Source organism: Mauremys reevesii, linkage group 2 (genome assembly GCF_016161935.1).
Source record: "Mauremys reevesii isolate NIE-2019 linkage group 2, ASM1616193v1, whole genome shotgun sequence".
NCBI lineage: Eukaryota > Metazoa > Chordata > Testudines > Geoemydidae > Mauremys > Mauremys reevesii.
In genome coordinates, this window is record NC_052624.1 from 234,242,116 (window position 1) to 234,260,517 (window position 18,402).

Genomic DNA, 18,402 nt, shown 5'->3' on the forward strand with positions numbered 1-18,402 from the left:
CCTAGTGGACAGATATCTATATTATGAAAACACAGTATTATATTTGTCTACATTTTTGACAGAGCCAGCAGGGTGACATGGACAGTGAAAACATATTTTGCCAATGGCTAAACCTAGTACAGGTACTCCAAATATGTACTTACACTTGTAGTAGGCTAGTAATAGAAAGAAATACAAGTTTGTTTAGAAAAAAAGATGAAATAAGAACATAAGAAAGGCCGTATCGGGTCAGACCAAAGGTCCATCTAGCCCAGTATCTGTCTACCGACAGTGGCCAATGCCAGGTGCCCCTGAGGGAGTGAACCTAACAGGCAATGATCAAGTGATCTCTCTCCTGCCATCCATCTCCATCCTCTGACGAACAGAGGCTAGGGACACCATTCTTACCCATCCTGGCTAATAGCCATTTATGGACTTAGCCACCATGAATTTATCCAGTCCCCTTTTAAACATTGTTATAGTCCTAGCCTTCACAACCTCCTCAGGTAAGGAGTTCCACAAGTTGACTGTGCGCTGCGTGAAGAAGAACTTCCTTTTATTTGTTTTAAACCTGCTGCCTATTAATTTCATTTGGTGACCCCTAGTTCTTGTATTATGGGAATAAGTAAATAACTTTTCCTTATCCACTTTCTCAACATCACTCATGATTTTATATACCTCTATCATGTCCCCCCTTAGTCTTCTCTTTTCCAAACTGAAGAGTCCTAGCCTCTTTAATCTTTCCTCATATGGGACCCTCTCTAAACCCCTAATCATTTTAGTTGCTCTTTTCTGAACTTTTTCTAGTGCTAGAATATCTTTTTTGAGGTGAGGAGACCACATCTGTACACAGTATTCGAGATGTGGGCGTACCATGGATTTATATAAGGGCAATAATATATTCTCAGTCTTATTCTCTATCCCCTTTTTAATGATTCCTAACATCCTGTTTGCTTTTTGACCGCCTCTGCACACTGCGTGACATCTTTAGAGAACTATCCACGATAACTCCAAGATCTTTTCCTGACTCGTTGTAGCTATCATGTTGTATGTATAGTTGGGGTTATTTTTTCCAATGTGCATTACTTTACATTTATCCACATTAAATTTCATTTGCCATTTTGTTGCCCAATCACTTAGTTTTGTGAGATCTTTTTGAAGTTCTTCACAATCTGCTTTGGTCTTAACTATCTTGAGTAGTTTAGTATCATCTGCAAACTTTGCCACCTCACTGTTTACCCCTTTCTCCAGATCATTTATGAATAAATTGAATAGGATTGGTCCCAGGACTGACCCTTGGGGAACACCACTAGTTACCCCTCTCCATTCTGAGAATTTACCATTAATTCCTACCCTTTGTTCCCTGTCCTTTAACCAGTTCTCAATCCATGAAAGGACCTTTCCTTTTATCCCATGACAGCTTAATTTACGTAAGAGCCTTTGGTGAGGGACCTTGTCAAAGGCTTTCTGGAAATCTAAGTACACTATGTCCACTGGATCCCCCTTGTCCACATGTTTGTTGACCCCTTCAAAGAACTCTAATAGATTAGTAAGACACGATTTCCCTTTACAGAAACCATGTTGACTATTGCTCAAGAGTTTATGTTTTTCTATGTGTCTGACAATTTTATTCTTTACTATTGTTTCAACTAATTTGTCCGGTACCGACGTTAGACTTACCGGTCTGTAATTGCTGGGATCACCCCTAGAGCCCTTTTTAAATATTGGCGTTACATTAGCTAACTTCCAGTCATTGGGTACCGAAGCCGATTTAAAGGACAGGTTACAAACCTTAGTTAATAGTTCCACAACTTCACATTTGAGTTCTTTCAGAACTCTTGGGTGAATGCCATCTGGTCCCGGTGACTTGTTAATGTTGAGTTTATCAATTAATTCCAAAACCTCCTCTAGTGACACTTCAATCTGTGACAGTTCCTCAGATTTGTCACCTACAAAAGCCAGCTCAGGTTTGGGAATCTCCCTAACATCCTCAGCCGTGAAGACTGAAGCAAAGAATCCATTTAGTTTCTCCGCAATGACTTTATCATCTTTAAGCGCTCCTTTTGTATTTTCATCGTCAAGGGGCCCCACTGGTTGTTTAGCAGGCTTCCTGCTTCTGATGTACTTAAAAAACATTTTGTTATTACCTTTGGAGTTTTTGGCTAGCCGTTCTTCAAACTCCTCTTTGGCTTTTCTTATTACACTCTTGCACTTAAGATGGCAGTGTTTGTGCTCCTTTCTATTTGCCTCACTAGGATTTGACTTCCACTTTTTGAAGGAAGTCTTTTTATCTCTCACTGCTTCTTTTACATGGTTGTTAAGCCATGGTGGCTCTTTTTTAGTTCTTTTACTGTTTTTCTTAATTTGGGGTATACATTGAAGTTGGGCCTCTATTATGGTATCTTTAAAAAGGGCCCACGCAACTTGCAGGGATTTCACTTTAGTCACTGTACCTTGTAACTTTTGTCTAACTAACCCCCTCATTTTTGTATAGTTCCCCCTTTTGAAATTAAAGGCCACAGTGTTGGGCAGTTGAGATGTTCTTCCCACCACAGGGATGTTGAATGCTATTGTATTATGGTCACTATTTCCAAGCGGTCCTGCTATAGTTACCTCTTGGACCAGCTCCTGCGCTCCACTCAGGATTAAATCTAGAGTCGCCTCTCCCCTTGTGGGTTCCCGTACCAGCTGCTCCATGAAGCAGTCATTTAAAGTATCGAGAAATTTTATCTCTGCATTTCGTCCTGAAGTGAAATGTTCCCAGTCAATATGGGGATAATTGAAATCCCCCACTAGTATTGGGTTCTTAATTTTGATAGCCTCTCTAATTTCCCTTAGCATTTCATCATCACTATTACTGTCCTGGTCAGGTGGTCGATAATAGATCCCTACTGTTATATTTTTACTAGAGCATGAAATTTCTATCCATAGAGACTCTATGGAACCTGTGGATTCGCTTAAGATTTTTACTTCATTTGAATCTACACTTTCTTTAACATATAGTGCCACTCCTCCCCCTGCACGGCCTGTCCTGTCCTTCCGATATATTTTGTACCCCGGAATGATTGTGTCCCATTGATTGCTCTCAGACCACCAGGTTTCTGTGATGCCTATTATATCTATATCCTCCTTTATCACAAGGCACTCTAGTTCACCCATCTTATTATTTAGACTTCTGGCATTTGTGTACAAGCACTTTAAAAACTTGTCCCTGTTTTTTAGCCTGCCTTTTTCTGATGTGCCAGATTTTTTTTTATGTGACTGTTTATCATCTGATCCGGCCCTTACATTATACTTCTCTTTCCCCTTCTCCTGACTATAACCTGGAGATTCTCTATCATCAGACTCTCCCCTAAGAGAAGTCTGTGTCCGATCCACACGCTCCTCTGCAGCAGTCGGCTTTCCCCCATCTCCTAGTTTAAAAACTGCTCTACAACCTTTTTAATGTTTAGTGCCAGCAGTCTGGTTCCACTTTGGTTTAGGTGGAGCCCATCTCTCCTGTATAGGCCCCTCCCATCCCAGAAGTTTCCCCAGTTCCTAATGAATGTGAACCCCTCCTCTCTACACCATCGTCTCATCCACGCATTGAGACTCGGAAGCTCTGCCTGCCTACCTGGCCCTGCGCGTGGAACTGGGAGCATTTCTGAAAATGCCACCATAGAGGTCCTGGATTTCAGTCTCTTCCCTAGCAGCCTAAATTTGGCTTCCAGGACATCTCTCCTACCCTTCCCTATATCATTGGTACCTACATGTACCACGACCACCGGCTCCTCCCCAGCACTACACATAAGTCTATCTAGATGCCTCGAGAGATCCGCAACCTTCACACCAGGCAGGCAAGTCACCATACGTTTCTCCCGGTCATCACAGACCCAGCTATCTACATTTCTAATAATTGAATCTCCCATTACTAACACCTGCCTTTTCCTAGAAACTGGAGTTCCCTCCCCCGGAGAGGCAACCTCAGTGCGAGAGGCAACCCCAGCACCATCTGGAAGGAGGGTCCCAACTACGGGAAGGTTTCCCTCTGCTCCCATCGACTGCTCTACTTCCCTGGGCCCTTCTTCCTCCTCAACAGCACAGGAGCTGTCTAAGCGGAGGTGGGACAATTCTACAGTGTCCCAGAAAGCCTCATCAACATACCTCTCTGCCTCTCTCAGCTCCTCCAGTTCCGCCACCCTGGCCTCCAAAGCCCGTACATGGTCTCTGAGGGCCAGGAGCTCCTTGCACCGACTGCACACATACGCCACTCGCCCACAGGGCAGGTAATCATACATGCGACAGTCAGTGCAATAAACTGGATAGCCCCCACTCTGCTGCTGGGCTTCTGCCTGCATTGTCTCCTAGTTAGTGAAAGGGTGGTTTACGGAAAGTAGTTTTGGACTGTGGTTCGGTTTATAGATTTTAGGGGGGGGGCCATGGGGACGGGGTTAGGGCTGGCGAGGGGCTCCCACTCCCTTCCCATTCCCCTTCTAAACTTCCTTGCGAAACTCCCTTTTAGCAGCCCCTGGTCGCTTGTGCGCGGCTTTATAAAGCCCTGGCCTGAGTGAATGCCCCACCCACTGATTAAGGCTCAGCCAATTACCAGAGGCTTCGAGCTTTCAAACCTGCCTCCAACTGCCAGCCAGAGCACACGGTCCCTCAAACAAACAAACAAACAAACAAACAGACTGACAAACACAAGCTCAGCACACAGCAAGTAACCCCCAAACACAAACAAGCACACACTACAGACAGTCACTTACCCCACAGATGCTGTATTAGCTCCTCCTTCACCTGGAGAACTCCCTTGCGAAACTCCCTGTTAGCAGCCCCTGTTCGCAAAGCTCCCTGGTCGCTTGTGCGCGGCTTTATAAATACTGCATGTAGCCACCTTACCCTCTGCTACAAGACACCCAAACAGGCTTCAACCCTCAAAATGGACAGAGAAACAGGCTTTAACACCAGTCCTAGAATCATAGAAATGCAGGGCTGTAAGGGACCTCCAGAAGTCATTATAACCAGCACCCTGCACTGAGGTAGAACCAAGTATATCTAGACCATCCCGACAGGTGTTTGTCCAATCTGTTCTTTAAAACCTCCAATTATGGAGATTCCACAACCTCCCTTGGAAGCCTATTCCAGAATTTAACTTCCCTAGTACAGCTAGAAAGTTTTTCCTAATGTCTAATCTAAATCTCCCTTGCCACAAATAGAGCCCATTACTTTTTGTCCTACTTTCAATGGAGATTGAGAATTGATCACCATCCTCATTACAGCATGCCTTAACATATTTGAAGAAGTTATCAGGTCTACCCTCAGTCTTCTTTTCTCAATGTGCCCATATTTTTAACTTTTCTTCATAGGTCAGGTTTTCTAAACCCTTTTTTTTCATTTTGTTGCTCTCCTCTGGACTCTCTCCTATTTGTCTACATCTTTCTTAAAGTATGGTGCTCAGAACAGGACACAGTACTCCAGCTGAGGCCTCACCAGGGCTGAGTAGAGTGGGACAGTTACCTGCTGTGTCTTATGTAAGACACGTCTGTGAATACACCCCAGAGTGATATTAGTCTTTTTTGCAACTGTATCACATTGTTGACTCATATTCAGTTTGTGATCTATTATAACCCTCAGATTCTTTTCAACAGTACTGCTGCCTAGCCAATTGTTCCCCATTTTGTAGTTGTGCATTTGATTTTTTCCTTTCTGCTTTGCATTTTTATTTATTGCATTTTGTCTTGTTGATTTCAGAGAAATTCTCCAATCTGTCAAGTTCATTTTGAATTCTAATCCTGTTGTCCAAAGTACTTACAACCCTTCCAAGCTTGGTGTCCTCATCAAATTTTATAAGCATACTCTCCACTCCGTTATCCAAGTCATTAATGGAAATATTGAATAGTGTGAAACCTTCACAGTTTGACAGCAAACCATTGATAACTATTCTTTGAGTATGGTCTTCCAACCAGTTGTGCATGCACGCACCTTATAGTTATTTCATCTAGACCATATTTCCTAGTTTGCTTATGATAATGTCATGTGGGACTGTGTCAAGAGCCTTACTAATATCAAGACATATCCCATCTACTGCTTCCATCCTATTCATTAGGTCAAAGAAGGAAATTAGGTTGATATAGCATGATTTTGTCTCGACAAATCCCTGCTGGCTGTTCCTTATATAATCCTGTTATCCTCTAGGTGCTTACAAACTGATTGTTTAGTTATTTCTTCCAGTATTTTTCCAGGTATCAAAGTTAGGCTGACTGGTTTATAATTTATCGGGTCCTCTTTGTCCTCTTTTAAAAGGCAGCTACTATGTTTGCCCTTCTGCAGTCCTCTGGGACCTCACCCATCTTTCATGAGTTCTTGAAGATAATTGCTAATCATTCTGAGATTGCTTCAGCTAGTTCTTTAAGTACCCTAGGATGAATTTCATCAGACTTGAATACATCTAACTTTTTAATATATTCTTTAACCTGTTATTTTCCTATTCTGGCTTGTGTTTCTTTTCCCCCAGCAGCAGACACTCATATGTCATCATAAAATGAAAATATGAATAACATTCTTGTAACACATAGAAACAGATTAAATAATTAGCATTCCAGAGACTCAGGGTGAAATCCTAGCCAAAATGAAGTCAATTAGAGTTTTGCTATTGTCTTCAATGGGACAAGGATTTTGCCCTCGCTCTCCATACTATACTTTTCATGCATGGGAGATTCACACATCCATTCCCTTAAAGAGTTTGGCAGTGTGACTACTAGCTTTCACTCCATAGACACTTCACCAGTGTCAAAGGAATCATGTAATTAATACTAGTAGTATGCCATCAAAATACTAAAATGGATTCAAATTCTGAGCTGATTTATGTGCTAGGCAAAAATTTGGCCTCTGGAGTTGGAGCCATGAAAAATAATAATCAGTTCACCAGTTCCTTCTTGGCTTCTGTTATCTAATGTAGCAGCAGAACTTGAAACTCCATCTGGAAAGGAAAAACATATAGTTACACCCACCAGAAATAAAACTTAATCTTACTGAAGACAAAAGCACTTCATTTTACTTCCAGCTATTTAGCAGAACCCACCTTTGGGACATACAAACCTAGCAGTACCGGGTGCTCTTGATTGAAAGATCTGGGCTATTATCAGCTTTCATTTGCTAAAAATAGTACGTTTTGAGACATTTCCTTTGTTCAGATAGCCTTAAAAATATAAATTAGTGACTATAGTTGAAGGTTTGCTACTGATTGTCCCTAGAGATTAGTATTTAATATGGTAGTGCCCAGAGGTGTCAGTCATTAGCTAGGTGCTGTGCAAAGTTATATAAAGACACCTATATATATCAGGGCCGCCCAGAGGGGGGGGGGCAAGAGGGGCAATTTGCCCCAGGCCCCGAGCTCCACAGGGGCCCCCACAAGAGTTTTTGGGGGCCCCTGGAGCGGGGTCCCTCACTCGTTCCGGGGGGCCCGGAAAACTCTTGCGGGGCCGGGCGCAGGAGCTTCTTCACTCCCGGTCTTCGCCGGCGGGGGGTCTTCAGCGGCGGGGGGGCTCCCGCCGTGGGTCTTCGGGGCACTTCGGCAGCGGGTCCTGGAACGGAAGGGCCCCCCGCTGGCGAATTACCGCCGAAGATGGAGCGGGACCCGCCGCCGAAGTTCAGCTCGGTCTTCGGCGGTAATTCGGTGGCGGGGGGCCCTTCCGTTCCAGGACCCGCTGCCGAAGTGCCCCGAAGACCCACGGCGGGAGCCCCCCGCCGCTGAATTACCGCCGAAGATTGGGCTGCACTTCGGCGGCAGGTCCCGCTTCGGCGGTAATTCGGCGGCGGGGCGGTCCCCGCCGCGGGTCTTCAGGGCACTTCGGCGGCGGGTCCCGGAATGGAAGGGCCCCCCTGCCGCCGAAGACCCCAGGCCCCCAGAATCCTCTGGGCGGCCCTGATATATATGGTCTCTGTTGCAAGGAGCTTGCAGTCACAGGGTATTCAGTGTCATCCTGCCTCTTCCCCTCAACTCCTGTGCAGTGCTGGTCTTTGGATAACAAAAACTTTGGCCATAGATCCTGAGATGTTTAAGAAGATTTTAGACTATTTTGGCTGAATGGGGAGGAGGCACACTATCACCAATGTGAGCAATGTGAATCCCTTAAGAATAAAATAGGCTTTCATAGAAAGTGCTGCGTGGTAACTAATAACTGTAGCAATTACACGTATTAACAGTCTCTGAAGAAAAAGCAAGCAGGTGTCCTTTGCACACCTGTCTATGTTATGAAATACACTGCGAAGACAGGAAATGTGTGCAGCCTGAGAATACAGTGGTCAGAAGAGAGAGAGATGTGGATCTACACCCGAAAAGGCAATGCTGGGAAGCTGGAAGCCTGAGAGTGGTGCCTTTGCCTGGACCACTGAGGGGGAATTCAGGGAAAGCCCTGAACTTTTCCAACCTCTGCTTCATCATACTTATCTGGGAGGAGAGGGGGACTCCTGCCATTGTACTTCCAACTGGAGAGAGAGGTCGTGGGTACAGACATATGGGAGGCCCCATGTTCTGATGTGCCTAGGACACCGATTGCCTTAATCTGATCCTGAATATGTAGACTAGCATTGCAACTGGGCACAGTCCTTTTTAGTCACCAGCTATCTTGAGAATCCCTTATAGATTCCAACTTAGGGGTTCTGAGAGGCTCCATCTGACAAAACTACACTTTATTCAGTAGTTAAACCCTCAAGTTTATCCTCATCTGGCTATCTCATCATAAGGCCCACAATTTAGAAGTTTCTAATTTAAACACAAATGTTCAATTTTTATTTGATAATATTAGTTGCTATCATATCATGTTCTTTGGGCCCACAGGTAAAGGGAATTTTTTGCCTTCCAACTCAACAATACATTTCCTACATTTTAAAACTTTTTTTATCTAAGGATGATGTGACTTCCTTTAATTCATGTAGATGTTTGTTGACATACTTGTTAGCTTTGCCAGTTACCCTGAAGATCTTCTGAAAGGATCTGTCTTCTGGTGATAATGAAGATAAAGGCACAGAGAGTGAGATAAGCTGCTGTTTAACCATTCCATGCTTTGGACACTTTCAGTACTCAGGATTAGCTGCCACAGAGAAATTCCATTTGAAACTGAAGACAAAATTTTCCTCTTGGATTCACATGGTGGAGCTTAACTTTGTTATTCTGTCTTCCTGCACGTGCTGATCTCCCACATAGCATCACTGAGCTTTTTGCAGATGTATGAGCAGAGAGCATTCAAGCTGTGGAGATCGAAGAGAAGAAGTTCCCTCTAAAAGAACAATTTAAAACAAACTTTTAAAGAGAAAAAAAAATACCCCAAAGAGCTGATCTGACACAGAACTACCGGAAAATACATCTTGTGTGATTTAGTTTTGCTTTTAAATTTGTACTTTAATTTATAGTCTGTTCAACGATTTACCATTACTATGAGAATCTTAACGTTTGCATTTCTGGACTTTTGAGCATTTAAATCAGTAACTTCAATGTTTTACATTAATAGAAAATGTTGGAAAAATCCTGAATGCTATAAATTATTCTTGGTATTTGTAGTGTCAGAGACTGACGAGGATAGCTGGCACTTACTTTACCTTTTTATAATCTTTTATACATTTGCAAATGTATATACAAGTTGAATGTCCTCCTCTTCCATACTTCTCGTGTCACTGGTCTTCATAGGGTGTTGTCCAAAAGCCATTCAAGTCAATGAAATGAGCTGTGAACCAGCATCTTACATTTTAAGCTTATTGGAGCAGGGACCTCATATTTGCAAATCCTAACACCATTCGTGAGGTTTCTGGGTGCTATACTAAATAACAGCAAGTGATGGAAATTACTTCATGCATATACCATTCAAATACAGAGAAATTCTGCATTTCCTTTGGTACTGCTCTCCAGAATCAGTAGGTCCACACCATTTAATGTAAATTCTATTTCTGACATAGTGCACGTCCAGTGCCTCTAGAGTATTACAGATGTGCGATTGCACTGCTGAACTTAGAAGCATGACTAAAGTACTGAAGGTGAGGTGCAATCTTGTGGTAACATTAGGGATTTTGTGAAAACGGGGTTATCATGTGTGTTGAGAGGCCTTGTGCGAAGCCCAGTATGGAACTCATTTCACCCCATAGTATAACAGTAGGAGCAGATTTTGTACCTTTTCTTTTGCACCTCTTTCTCATCAAGGAATATCATTTACATTCTGATCTAGTGACCCTGGCAGTGGGTGAATACTACACAACCTCAGCTATGTAATGAGACTCAGGAGGGACCATATATGGGAATTTGGGATGTGGGAGTGGGGGAATGTGTTTGGCCAAAACCTTCAAGTTTTCTTGCTTAGTTTATTACTATACTTTCCTAGTCACTGTTCAGACCAGAAATAGGAGTGCAAGTGTATGTTCATTCTCCAGTGTCTTGGTCTTCCCAAATCAATATGCTGTTAGTGACAAGGGAAGAATTTCTCTGGCTCAGCTGATTGTTGAAAGGGTTATATTGTTATAACTCTGGTTTTCTTAAGCTATCATTCTAGACTGGTGGGGCTTGAATGCTCTTTAGAGAAGGCCTGAAACTCATATCTTACTTTTTTATTATATCTTGAAAATAAGAAAATGCAAATCACCACTAAGAATTTTTTTTTTTAGATTTCATATTTGCATCCCTTCCCTGCAGATCTAAACATGATTTTTTTCCTGCAGTGGTTCCTCCCCACCTGGTGTCAGGGTATTGTTATCACTGAGCCAGGGATACTCTCTTCTCTTTTCTCTTAATGCTCCCTTGCACTTGTCCAGCCACTGTGTTGCTGCTGCATAGGAGATCCTGAGATAGTAGCTGGCTGGCTGCCTCTGGGTTTTCTCAGCAGGGAGAAAAGGGTTCCAAGGGAATAAGTAAGGAGAGGCAGCGTCTCCTTTGAACTCAGACCCTGCTTAGCTTGTTCTTCCGTGCACCCCGCTTCCCCAGCAGAGGGACTCTCAGGTCACTATCCAGTTTCACTTTTCAGTAAGTTTTCCATAACTGGGAAAGCTATGTGCACAGACACAGGCTCATCCATTTCATTGACATACACCAGGTTAAGACTATTAGAAAAAAGCAGTGAGTAAGGGGGATTATGATAGAGGATTATAAAATCATGAAAGAAATCATGAATCATGGAGAAAGTGAATTGAGAAGTGTTATTTACCTTTTCCCACAATACAAAATCCAGGTGTCACCTGATTAAATTAATAAGCAGCAGATTTAATTCAAACAAGAGGAAGTATTTTTTCACACAACAGACAGTTAACCTGTGGAATTCATTGTCATGGGATGTTGTGATGGCCAAAGTATAACTGGGGTCCAAAGGAATTATATAAGTTCATGGAGGATATATCCATCAATGGCTATTAGCCACGATGATCAGGGACACAACCCCATCGTCAGGATGACCCTAAACCTCTGACTGTCAGAAGTCAGGAGGAGAAGACGGGGTGGATCAATCCCTGCCCTGTTGTATACATCCTCCCTGAAGCTCTGGCACTAGCTACTGTCAGAGACAGAATACTGGGCTAGAGAGACTATTGGTCAATAATATGGTCTTATGCTCATAGTATAACTGTATTCTAGAGGGAACTGATAGCGACCGCTATATTTAGGTAGCCTAACACATTCCATTTTGAAAGATGTGTGACTTTTTTTGAAAAAGCTCTAATACCTTAATGTTTTGAGGCAGGCTTTTGAAATGCAGTAAAAATAAAGCCCCGGGGGCTATACCTCTTCACCTTTTGCTTGTCCCATGAAGTTCTGCTGATGCATAGCTACATTATAAGCTTCTGAAAATTGCCACTTACTCTGCCTCTCTTCCCCTTGTGTTCCTCAAGAAATTGTTAGCAATGTGTCAAAATAATAACTGAACAGGAACATTCTAAAAAGGTGTACCAACACCACTGCTGACAGAACGGCAAGGATCTCCCTCAACTCCAAGCCCTAAATATATCAAATAGACTTGGGAATTTTCTCTGTTTCCAACTTTGGTGATTTTTTTGCAAGTCTTGAGATATTTGGTGCTTTTCTTAAAGTCCCAGTTCCTGAAGTCCTGTGATGAAGAGATTTTTAGATTTCATTTAAGAAAATGAAATTTCTGGCTCTTATGACTGCAGAGAAAAAGTTAAAAATATTAATTATAAAGACTCAAAACCAGAGGACAAACAGAAGGAAACAAAAATTGTCTTTTTAAAAAAATTTCATGACTTTTAAGCAAATGTCATGTGTTTGGGGCCTGACTGATGATTTTTGAATGTTTGGGGTTTGGCAATAGTATAGTCTAGTATTTTGTTAAGAGTTGAACTATATCAACATTCTATATAGTCTATGGGCTTTCAGCGTGGGGCTTAGAAACAGATGCCACCATCCTGCTTTACATATATTGCTAAATGGGAAGGAGTCCTGGAAGGGGCTTTCGTAAGCACACATGAAAATGGGGCTTGAGCTCATTGCTCCGACAAAAAAGGAGCGTTTTTTTTTTTAATGAGAACCGGTGTTACAACTTTCAGAGTAGCAGCCATGTTAGTCTGTATCTGCAAAAAGAACAGGAGTACTTGTGGCACCTTAGAGACTAACAAATTTATTTGAGCATAAGCTTTCGTGGGCTATGAAAAGGTGGGAGTTGTCTTACCAAAGCCAATTAAGTAAGAGACCTTTTCATGCGCTCTGTATGTATATATATATCTCCTCAATATATGTTCCATTCTATGCATCCGAAGACGTGGGCAGTAGCCCACGAAAGCTTATGCTCAAATAAATCTGTTAGTCTCTAAGGTGCCACAAGTACTCCTGTTCTTTTAGTGTTACAACTGCTCTTCATTTCACTCATATATCCTTTTTTGATTCAACTCATGGCGTAAAAATTTTGAACCACCAACACCTTAAAGATCAAATAAGCTCATGTTTTTCCAGGTATATACTATATATATATTTTTAAAACCTTAATAATCAGCGGAAGACAAATACTCCACAATGAAGTTGCATTTATTAAAGTGGCTTGCATTTGTTCTTTCTGGCACATAGACATTCATTTCTTCTCTTGGAATACTTCGTTTTTAAGTATTCCAAGCATGTTGAAACAAGGCATTGTTTATAAAGCTGCAGCAATGTATATATTTACAGGATTGTTTATTGTTAGTGATCTTGTTCATTCAAAAACAACATCATGGTTTTTCATGATTTTTATTTATTTGTATTTATTTTCATGATTTTTATTTATTTATTTATTTGTTATTTTGGCCTTCACTCTGGAATGTGTTAGGCTACCTAAATGATACCACTGTTTTCTCACTTTGGGAAGATTAGTTTTCATCTTCTGAAAATGTTAACAACAATGGAGTTTCCTTTTGCAAGTAGTATGTGTATTAAATGTAGAAAACAGTGATACTATGTTAGTAATATATTGCTAAAGAAGCTACTTATATGTTTAATGCACACATTGTTGTTACTGATGTTTGGTATGTATTAGTACTATTAATATATATTTGTTAAGTACTGAATAATACTTAAATAAATACACTGTTCCTTGCCCAAGGAGTTTACAGTCTGAAATACTACTTGTGTTAGTTGTATAGATAATTCATTAACAATAATTCTGTTTTAAAAGAAACTCTGTCTATGCTGAGGTCATGAAATCCCAAACCAAGGGCTAGGTCAAGGGTCGGCAACCTTTCAGCAGTGGTGTGCCAAGTCTTCATTTATTCACTCTAATTTAAGGTTTCATGTGCCGGTAATACATTTTAACGTTTTTAGAAGGTCTCTTTCTATACGTCTATAATATATAACTAAACTATTGTTGTATGTAAAGTTAATAAGGTTTTTTAAATGTTTAAGAAGCTTTATTTAAAATTAAATTAAAATGCCGAGCCCCCCCCCCCCCCCCCGGACCGGTAGCAGGGACCCGGGCAGTGTCAGTGCCACTGAAAATCAGCTTGCGTGCTGCCTTTGGCTCGCGTGCCATAGGTTGCCTATGCCTGGGCTAGATCCTACCAATGGATCTCTGAGGGGGTGGAGGGGGGCCACAGGTACCAAGCCTCAAGGACCAGTCTTAATTTCACTCTCAGCTCAGAATTTGTTGGATTTAAGTTAGGTCAAAACATTCTTTTTAATTTTGTGCATACTGAATGTAATGTTGTTTTCATCACCTTTGTTTTTTTCTTTAGCATGTATTACACACACACCTGGGCATACCCACACATACCCTGAAAATGATGTTTCACAGTACTGTGAAAATGCAATAGTTTGCATTATGCACCCATATTTAGGGAACTTTTACTAAGCTGTGTTTTGATGCTGTATGTTGTACTATTACTGACAGGATCATTACAGTTCATTGTATTTGAAATTTTAAATATTAAATAAATAGAAATAAGTCACTGTGCTGAAAGTCCTTCAGAAACTTCATAAATGTTAAATGAGTGTCCATAGGGTCTACTGTCTGTGTTTGCATTGCTAGTATCCAGCACTCCATATTCAGGCAAAACTTCCAAGTGCTTTCGGGAGCTTTGCCTGAGTGAGGAATAGGGTCTGAATGTACATAACATGAGAGCCAATGGCTTCCCTGACATAGGTGTTCTAGGAGGGCAAGGGTTACAGGGAACCCTGTTCTCTCTGATGTTCCAGTGCAGCTGTTATATTTGTACCTGTGCTCCCTCAGCACAGCACACTAAGGTCAGTGATCAATATTGCAGAAGAGTTGTGTCTAGGTAGGATGAGTCCACGGGCATGACCTTGCCAATCCTAAATTCCAGAAAGTACCTGCAAGGTCACTTCAAGGGAAGGAACAACGCACAACATCTCTTCTATAAGGTCTGGTCTAAACTGGGGGGGGGAGGGAATTGAACTAAGATATGCAACTTCAGCTACGAGAATAGCGTAGCTGAAGCTGATGTATCTTAGATCGACTTAGAATCACTTACTTCGCGGGATCAACGGCTGCCACTCCCCCATCGACTTTGCTTCCACCTCTCACCGAGCTGGAGTTCAGCAGTCGATGGGAGAGCAATCAGGGATTGATTTATCACATCTACACTACACACAATAAATTGATCCCCGATAGATCAATCACTTCCCGCTGATCTGGCAGGTAGTGTAGATGTACCCTAAGTGTAGTAACTGCTGGCAATGTGCACACACGCCTCCTCTGCCTTTGGAAGGTGTCTGACTGCTCCCAGCTTCTGAAGTCATAATGCCTCCAGGCATTGCTGTACCTCCTGTCCTTCACACATCAGCTCAGACTCTGAGACAAAAATGAGTCAAAAAATGATAAAATTAGGGCTGGGAGTATCCCATGGAGTTTAAACTAGTTCAAGTTCATGATTTTTTCCCCTCTGTACCTTAAACCCTATTTTCTTAACATGAGAAATTTAATTATTAAAAGATAAGCAAGTCTTTCTAACTAAAGCAAAGCCTGTGTTATATCAACCATAGAAAAATCGCTGCAAATTTTAGCCTGGCACAAGCGATTGCTCTCTATAAGGTATATATGAAATGCTGTATTTTTTCATTATTTTTTCTCTTTCCTAGTTCCTGCTTCAATATTTGTCAGTCTTTTTGTTTCTTTATTTGTTTTCTTCTCTATCATCTCTCTGCTCTGTTTTTCACTCACCTCCTTTCCCCACAACCATTCTTTTTCACTTCACTTCCTCTCTTTCTTTTTCCAGCTTTTCCTATATGGAATGCAGAGCCTGTATTCAGGTTGAACTCTCAAACCCACAATGTTGAAGTGGGTTGAAATCAGACAAAATAAGTTCACTTGTTGCTAGTTGAAATCTGAGTATTAATGTTTTAGTTATTAAATGGATATGACATGTACACATATACTTTGGGACATGAACTTTTGGGTACCTTTTCCTCCAATCTTTGACTCTGTCTGTAGAATGGAAACCCCAGACCTCAATTTAACTTGAACGCATCTTAGCATGAATGAAGTTTTTCAGACAGCAGAATATCATGTAACATGGATGCGAGATCCCAGTAACGTGTCTCACTAATTTAAATAACACCCAAACCCCAGATGTTTGGGGAGAAAGTGACAGGAAAATAGGGCTGTCCTGGTAAGTTATTACCAACATAGTCTTCTGTGATGTATGGAAACTGTAAGGAAATGCAATGTGTTTGGGCTAGGATTGTCATGGCTTTAAGTTCTCTAAGTTAATCTAAAAAATGCTTACAGCAATTCAGTGATAGAAAATGTTGACAGGTTAGTATTGATAAAAAAGGGACTCCTGAAAGCTGAGAAGAAGCTGACAAAAATCAGAATAGGCATCTGAAGGCTTCTCTGTAAAAATCAACAAGAATCAATTAGTGTTAGCCAAAATAATGTCTCAACAGTATGGGAGGGAAAGCAATATATAAACGGAATAAAATACAGTTAATGCACCTAAAATTGTGAAATAGTTTTTAAAAGTGCCTTTTCTCATTACATCTGAATGTGATTTTCTAGATAGAGGCATTGTAATATGACCCCGTGTGCTGTTCTGTGTGTACAATAAAGCAAGCAAAATTAATCCCTTTCCCTGATGACCTCTCGAAATGAAAACCCATTATAGTAATAATATTTGTACTTAGGCCTTGATGTTTTTGTGCTGAATCTGAATGCCATGAAATGATTGTATACAGTGGCTGATGAGGACACATGTACAGATAATTACATGAATAATCCTCTTTATATAGGTGCAAGGTGACTTTTTAGATCTGGTATGGAAACTAGTTGAAGCCTAATAAAACTTGTAATCATTTTCTTTACTGTTAAGACCTGAATCTTATTATGCTGAAAGTTCTATTAGTAATGTTTCCCTTTTTAACATGGAATGTATGTAACTAGATCTTGTGCACAATTGTCCAGTTTGTAAAACTTGAATTAAGCATTGAAATTTCTGCCTGAGTTAATGGTTTTGGTGTTTGCCAAAGCATATATTGTATCATATGCTATAGTACATCTTTGTTACCAGTCTGTGATTCAGCTAGTGACCACCACTTAAAGGGTAAAAGATCTTTTGAAAAACAACATTATTTAGCTTGGAACAAGAATCAATACTACATATGATATGGTAATGAAACTCAAGTCTTTGTAATATATTGATGTATACTGAAAAAGTGTGTGTGATGTGGTGAGCAAGTGTATTTCTATGCATGTTTGAGGGATTATAATAGTATTAATAGCCTGTAAATAAATTTTCTGACATTTCTGTAAACATGTGACATATGCTAACATGTGCATGTGAGCAACTGCTGGGCTATGTATATATCATATAGAAAAGTAGGTCCGGAAAGCACCTCAGGAAGACATCTAGTCCCTCCCCACATTGTATGCATAACTGAAGAAGTCCATTAAAATAACTGAGTGCTTTCTTCCATTAACAATATTTTTTTTACAGTACATAACAGCAAAGCATCAGAGTTCCGGAAAAAGTACAATTAAAAGGCATCCACAGCTAGATTTTTTTAAAAGATATTTGTATGTCTTTTTGATGCTGGTCATATATTCAGGCCAATTTGATTTTGTGCAAACGGTCTGTCTTCCTATTTGTCTAAGTGGCAATAAATTCCCATTGATCAGAACTTAGTGGAAATTAGAACACTCTCCAGGAAACTCAGCCAATGAGATTGTGTTTCCAGCAGGCTCTAACTCATGTTAAAAGCCCACTGGAATGTTTCAGATTGGTTAGTGTGTTGGGTATTTTAAATTGTATATTACTTTGCTGTGTCGATACCAGAAAGACTATTGATTTAGATCACATTATTTTACAAAAGATTGAATACTGTAAAATATTAAAAATGGCCATCTCCGATAGAAAATAATATTGTGGTTGTCTTTCTTTGTTACAAGGTGTGCAATTAAAGAACAGATCTTGATGCTTTCGGCTTTGGATGCAAAATTTGCATTATGCCCTATTGTCAACTATTTATAAAAACATAAATCATATGCTATGTTTTCAATGTATTGATCTTAAAGGCACATATTTATGGTCTAATATGTTGCATCCTGCTGTAGAAGAAAACTTGAATTTACTAATTGCATTTAATTTTAACTGAAGATAATGAAATTCATCTTGAAAGTGATAGCTAATAGAGTAATTTTGAAGAGACTAACCTAAGAGAGATACAAATGCATACAAGACTTATCACTCTTTTTAAACTGTACTTCTCAGTGTCTGTGAAGCAGTATTGACAGTAGAGATTTGGAGAGGTCACTAGCTCGTCATACTCTTCTTTTTAGAGATGATTTCCATGTGAGTGCCAGCAAACAGTTAAAAAATGAGAGAAAGAGAACCTATGAAAGTAAAAGGGACAGATGTGAATCAGGAGATGACATATGCTGTATTAGTATCTATAGCCCTGAAAACACTTTATAACTGGTAAACACCTAAATGAGATGCTTAAATCCATATTGTGAGGACTTAGGAGTCAGGACCCAT